This window comes from Mesoplodon bidens (assembly GCF_964165515.1).
Source record: "Mesoplodon bidens genome assembly, chromosome: 3".
NCBI classification, from domain to species: Eukaryota; Metazoa; Chordata; class Mammalia; order Artiodactyla; family Ziphiidae; genus Mesoplodon; species Mesoplodon bidens.
Genome location: NC_138178.1, coordinates 121002253 through 121009739, shown reverse-complemented (window position 1 = coordinate 121009739; position 7487 = coordinate 121002253).

Sequence of the window (7487 nt, the reverse complement as noted above, 5' to 3'; positions counted from 1 at the left end):
ACCACCTAGAGGGGTGGGATAGGGAGGGTGGGAGGGAGACACAAGGGGGAGGAGATATGGGGATACGTATAGCTGATTCACTTTGTTAGAAAGCAGAAACTAACACACCACTATAAAGCAATTATATTCCAATAAAGATGTAAAAAGTAATAATAAAGAGTGGGATATAAATTGGATATGCAGTATGATCACAATTATTAAAAAAAACTAAACTAAAACTGTAAATAATGCTTGATAGAATTCTGATTCTAATAATGTTGGGCTAAATTATATGGTCCCTTTTACTGAGTATAATTTAAAAAGCTGAATGAAATACTCATGAAAAGCTTTAAAAAATCTCCATAAAATTAACAAGGCAGTGAAGTATACCAGATTGAATTTTAAGAAATGTAAGATCCCACAGAGATAAGTTTATGTCTCAAAAAATGTTCCGTCCTGAGAGATTTTTCTGATCATGAATATAGAGACTTCCTAATAGATCGGGGGGCTGCACATGTGCTCAGGAGGCATGCAGAAAAATGTGTTCATTAGTGGTATGTGTAATAACCCCAAACTGGAAAAAACCCTGTTGTCCATCCATAGCGAAATGGAAATATACACTGAAGTATTTAAACAAGGGGATATTATAAAACAATGAAAACAAATGACTACTGCTGCCGGGAACTACATATTGTTCATGAGTATAATGTTGACAAAAGAAGAAAGATACACATGAATAAACACAATAGACTCTACATAAATTTGAAAAACCAGGGACATACTCAAAAGGGGATAGAACCATAAAGAAAAGCAAGTAAGCGATTAACATAAAAGTCTGGATTATGTTTATTTGTGAGGAGATGGAGGGGATCTGGTCTAAAATAGGAGCAGACTGACAGAAGAACAGACCACATGGGCATTTATCTTATAATTAATTACTCATTGTACTGCACATGTATGTTTTATGCACTTTTTAGTATAATCTATTCCACCAAAAATGTGTTAAAATGGTTAAATATTAAAAAGTAGCCAAAATGTCTTATGATTAAAAATAGTCTTTATTTAAGTACATTTTCTCTTTTAGGCCAAGTAGGTACCACTTGGCAATAGGAATGGCATAGGAGTGGAGGATGTACTCTAAAGATACATTCTAGCATGGTGTACTCCATTCATGCCCCAGATGGTGAGCACCTGGAGAACAGGAACTTATTTTATGTGCTCTTTGGAGAAACCAGGGAGAAGCCAGAAGGGCTAAGAACTTATTCTGGTTTTGTTATATAAGTGAATGACTACAACTACCATTATTACTACTAAAATTAGAACTATTATTGCTCTTGCTACCATTTGCTGATTGCTTTCTTTATGCCAAGAACTGTGCTAAGCTTGAGGGAGCATGATGATATAAAATACGAGCCAACGAATATTTTTATTTTTGTCCTGCAATACTTTAATCCCTTTATATATTCCCTTGCCCATTTCTTCCCCTGTCCACTTATTTAGAACCTTGTCATCTACTGATAAACGGGTAGACAGAAAATAGAGAAAATGTAAAGAGAAATAAGGACAAGTTAATTTTTACCTTGAGTTTTCAAAGCTCTATGTCTTGATAAAAATTTTTTTAATTCACCCTATCATACCTAATTTGTCATTGCGTTTTAGTTTTTGCTTTCTGTCTTTCTTTTTTTCTCATACTGGAGGATGATGAAAATATTCTGGCTTAAAGAAAGAGCACAATGACAAATGTGTACATAGAAACAGTACCTCCAAGGTGAATTTAAAGAGAAAATTGTAGTAAAACACTTCTAGTTTTCACAAGTTGAGAAGAGCTGTCCTACACTTTCTGTCTAGATCTCTGGAAGACTTAGTTCCCAAAAAAGTTCTCTGAGCAATTATGGCATGAGAGGTATAAAAAGGTTATGTATCAGAGACAAAGAAGGCACCAAAGTAATACACCTGAGTATTGTAAGACAGCACTTCCAAGAAGCCTCTGGGGGTGGGGGTGGATGGAGAGAGAAAGGGAGGAAGTGGGGAAGGGAAGGGGAGAGCTCGCAAAAATAAAGGGTCTATATGAGAGAATTCAGTCAATACATCATTGAACAAACAGGGATAAAACATCTAATAAATGCTAATATCAGGTTTGTTATTATCTGAGACTTTTCTGGGATGATGTATATAGTAAACACCCATGCCTGCATGGGTTAATATTAAAAGACTTGACCCCTTATCCTGATAAAAACTTAGTTGGCACTCTGGAGAAAGAAATGGAAAGGAGTAAAAAATAAGATGTGAGTAGGTTAAAATATGGAGATTTCATAATGTTGGTATTATTATAATCACTGTAAAACTAAGAGACAAAATTTCAGGTAAATCATCAAGAGTCACAGGTCTATTAAAAAGTATAGCTACAATTCCAAATATCTTCCTAATGGAAGGTCACATAGACTTTTAACTCTATGTTTTCATCTAAACGTTTGATGGTTTTAGGTCTTACATTTAGGTCTGTGATTTTTGTGTATAGTGTAAGGAAGTAGATTCATCCTCCATTTTTTCTCTTTACGTCTTCCTGGAAAGTCTGACAATTACAGATTGAATTAGTAGGCTTTCTTATGCTCTAGCAGACCAGAAAGATAGCACCTTTGAAGGAGTTCCTCATCTTTTGCAGGCTCAGGGAAAATATGGCTGAGGACAAAGTCCAGGTTATTGTAATGCTCTACTCTTGGCTCTCTGGTGGGAAATACTTTTCACCCCAGTTTATGGTATACATGAACTTATTTAGCCCAAGGATTTCCAGGAGATATAAATAAACTGCATAAGCAGGTTTATTAGACTCCCATGGTACCAACTATTATTGCTTAGCTGCCTCTTTTCTTCAACCCGCCCTGATAACCTCATGCAGGGTTTCTTATTATAATAAAAGAAAAGGGGGGAAAGTTTTCCATTTTATTGCTATTTCTATCGTGATATTATTAATTACAATATATGGAAAGATCAGTATGAAACAGAAAATCTCCCTTATGGAGCATATCACATAATTTAAAATTATGAAATCATTAAGAGGTTGCATTTAAGTGATAAACTGTGAATGTACCTTATTTTAACATATTGTTATCTTAATCTCTAAGAACACTAACATAGACAACTATCCAAGTTGTCTCTTAAAAGATCTATGAACAATCCCAATTAATGATTCTAGAATATTACCTAGGTCTTATTATTAGATAAATAATATTAGATTGTGTTACTATATGAACCAAGTGTCTTATGTATGTTGTTAAGGAGCACTTTAAGTGCCTAAATTGTAGGGCATTCACGTGAATCAATAATGCTGTTCTAAAATAATGGTACACAAAAAAATTTTTTTAATCATTAATGGAAAAGTTGAAACAGAAAAAACTCCAAATGTTGTATGGTTTACTGCTTGAAAAGTGGCAAAATAACTTATCTAGTTTTCCTATAATAAATGAAGACTACATGCTGTAGAAGGAAATAAAATAAGATACAACAGAGAAGCTAATAGAGGGGAAAAAAAAGGAATCATATAAAAAGCTTTTGATTATCTCAAGGGGAAAATAATCAACCAAAAAAAAGACTAGAGCAGAAAGGAAAAAAAAAAAAGAAGTAATGAATATACCAAAGAAAGAGAAAAAATACTAATATGGTATATTTAAACCAAAATCTATCAGTATTTACATCAAACTTAAATAGAATAAACACTCTGTTAGGGGTTGAATTGGGTTCCCCCAGAATTCATATGTTGAAGTCCTAACCCCCACACCTCAGAATGTGACCTTACTTGGAAATAGGATCATTGTAGATATAATCAGTTAAAATGAGGTCATACTGGAGTAGGATGGGCTCAATCCAATATAACTTGTGTCTGTATAAAAAGGGGAAATTTGGAAGCAGACTGACAGAGATAACACCAAATGAAGATGAAGAGAGAGACCAGGGATGCTTCTGCAAGCTAAGGTACAACAAAGATTGCCAGAAACCACCAGAAGCTAATTGAGAGGCTTAGAATAGATTATCTCACAACCCTCAGAAAGAAGCAACCCTGCCACCACCTTGATCTCAGACTTGTAGCCTCCAAAACTGGAAGACAACTAATTTCTGCTGTTGAAGCCACCAGTTTTGGTACTTATCAGGTATTTTGTCTCAGAAGCCCTAGCACACTAATACAAACTCCAATTAAGCAAATAAGTTTGTCACTCTGAACTCAATTTAAACTTTATGTTGCTGACAGGAGACACATATACAATATAAAAATAGATAAATCCTGAAAAGAAAAGACAAAAAGCTTTTCATATGCAAACATTAAAAAAAGCTATATTAATATCAGAAAGCATGACCCTTTAGTCAAGAAAGCATTACTAGAGAAAAAGGATACACTTCAGCAGGATGAGGCAGAAATTATAAAACTGTATAGTTTCTTAACAATGTAGCCTCAAAATGTAGAAAACAACATAAATAAAGTCATAATCATCAGATATAATTTAATACTATATCCTCTTGTGTAGAAAAGAATAAACAGAGAAAATAAAAATAATCAATAAGAATATAGAATAGTTGAAAACATGATTCACTAGTTGCTCTAATAAACATTTTATACACACATACACTCTTTGTGTATATGAAACACAACACACACACATACACTTTGTGTATACACATACACAAACACTACACTCTGTGTATCAGCTGAAAATTACACATTTGTTAAACACAGAAAATATTTTAAAAAATCAAATATTCTTTGAATCAAAACAAGTCTATAAAAATTTCAAAGGACTGGAATTATCCAGAATAATTTTTTCAGACCACAGTGCTTTAAGTTAGAAATTAATAAGAAAAATATATCTATAAAACCTGCATGTGTATGGAAATTTATTAGTATACTCTAAATAACCCATGGGTCAAAAAATAACTAATAATGCAAATAAGAAAATATTTTGAATTAAATGATAATGAAAACTCTAAATAGGAAATCTTGAGGGATACAGCTAAAATCACAAAGCGGGAAAGGTATAGTTGTGAAGACATATTTTAGAAAATAAAAAAGACTGACAAGCAAGGACTAATCTTCATTCTTAAGATGTTTTAAAAGAAACAGCAAATTAAGTCCAAGGAAAGTAAAATAAAGAAAATAAAGATAAAGGCAGAAATTTTGGAAATAGAAAATAAATATACAATAGGAAAGTTCAACAAACCAAAACTCTTATTTAAAATAACTATTAAAAGTAATTTCCCACTATCAAGACTGATTAGGGCAATAAAAAGGGATGCCATTAGAGATAATAAAGGTATTTTTAAAATTATGAAGCTGTTAGAATAACTGGAACCATACATTTAAAAATTTACATGACATCAACAAATTTTAGAAAAATATAATTATCACACCAGTCTGACACAAGATATATTATAAAAAATTTGAACATATCTATCATTATTAATGAAGTAGAATCCATAATTAAAATCCTCCTACAAGGAAATCTTCAGGAACAGATGGTTTTACTGATTAATACTTCCAAACAAGTAAAGGAGAAATAATAGCCATCTTACACACTCTTCCAGAGAATAAGAAAAGAAAAATAACACTCTCAATTTATATTATGAAGTCATCATAACATTAATGTTAAATACTGATGAGAATGTTATTAGAAGAGAATTATGAACGATATTGCTAAGGAACCATGGGCACAAACATTCTCAACACATTATTATCAAACTGAGTTCAGCCATATATGTAATGAAAAACATAATGATGAGTTTGGACTGATTTCAGGAATTCTTTTTAACATTTCAAAATCAGTCAGTGTAATGTTTTAACAGAGTAAAGGAGAGAAACATGTATCATTTCAATAGACACAGTAAAAAATTTAGATAAAATTCAACACCCGTTCTGATTTAAAAAAACAAAGAAACCTTTCTAGACTAGGAATATACAGAAACTACTTAACCTAATAAATGGTATCCTAAAAATATTATTCATGATGAAATACTGAATGTTTTCCGAGTTAAGTAACAAGATGAGGGTGTCCATTATCACCACATTTATTTAGCAATGGACTGGATGTTCTAGAGAGTAAAATAAACAAGAACATAAATAAAAGGTATAAATAATGGAAAGGAAGAAATAAAACTGTTACTGTTTGCAAATTGATAATGTACAAAGAAAAGCTAAAGCCACAGATAAAAATATACCATTTGCAATAGCAGGAAAAAAAGTCAAAGACCTAGGATTATATTTACTGAAAATGATGAAACAAAAAACAAAAATAAAATAAAATACTGAATTAAAAAATAAACTAAATAAAAACACTAGATTTGATGTTCTAAAAATGCTATTGGTTAAAACTCCAAGCCAGGGCTTCCCTGGTGGCGCAGTGGTTGAGAGTCCGCCTGCCAATGCAGGGGACACGGGTTCGTGCCCCGGTCTGGGAAGATCCCACATGCTGCGGAGCGGCTGGGCCCGTGAGCCATGGCTGCTGAGCCTGCGCGTCCGGAGCCTGTGCTCCACAATGGGAGAGGCCACAGCAGTGAGAGGCTCGCGTACTGCAAAAAAAAAAAAAAACTCCACCCAAATCACAAGACATATGGATTTGTTCTACTACATAGCATGACTGATAAAGCTATTGATACAATAATTAAAACAGTATGATATTGGGTAGCATAAAGAGAATGTAGAAAGAAACAACTATCTAGAAGACATTTGCTATACATATAATAATAAAGAACTCATATCCAAATTATGTAAAAACTATATGAATAATCCCTATAAATAAATAAGAAAAATAAAAACCAATTAAACAGGTGGAAAAGACTTGAATAAGCACTTTACTAAAGGTATTTCATAAAAGGCCAATAAACATATGAAGAGGTATTCTACCTTATTTGTCATCAAGTAAATGGAGAATAAAATTACAATGGGTTACAACTATATATCTATATATATTACCAACTACATTAACAAAATAGGTACTGTCAATTCTAAACATGATGAGAACACAGAGCAATGGGCACTCATAACTTGTTGACAAATTGCACAATCACTGTCTGGCATTTTCTACTTAATGCTGAATACACACACACACACACACACACACAAACACACACACGCAATATGATCCAGGCTTTCCACACATGACATATATCCAGCACCAATGTATGCTCATAGGCACTAAGAGATATATATTAGAATGTTCAGATCAATATTATATGCTAGTGAAAAACCAGAGGCATTCAAATGTCCCTAAATTGTAGGTATTCATATGGTTCAACACTATACAAGAAAAAAGTAAATGGAGACACTTCTAACACTCAAAAGTATGGATGAATCTCACATGCATAATATTGGGCAAAAAAAGTCACACCAAAAAGTTCTGGGTGGTTTACTACATAAAATACAAAACCAAGTAAAAATAATTCATAGTGTAGAAGTTAAGACAGTGGTTATGTTTGAAGAGAAAGGATGGGTTACTGACTGGGTAGGGCATGAGGTGAGTTTCTGG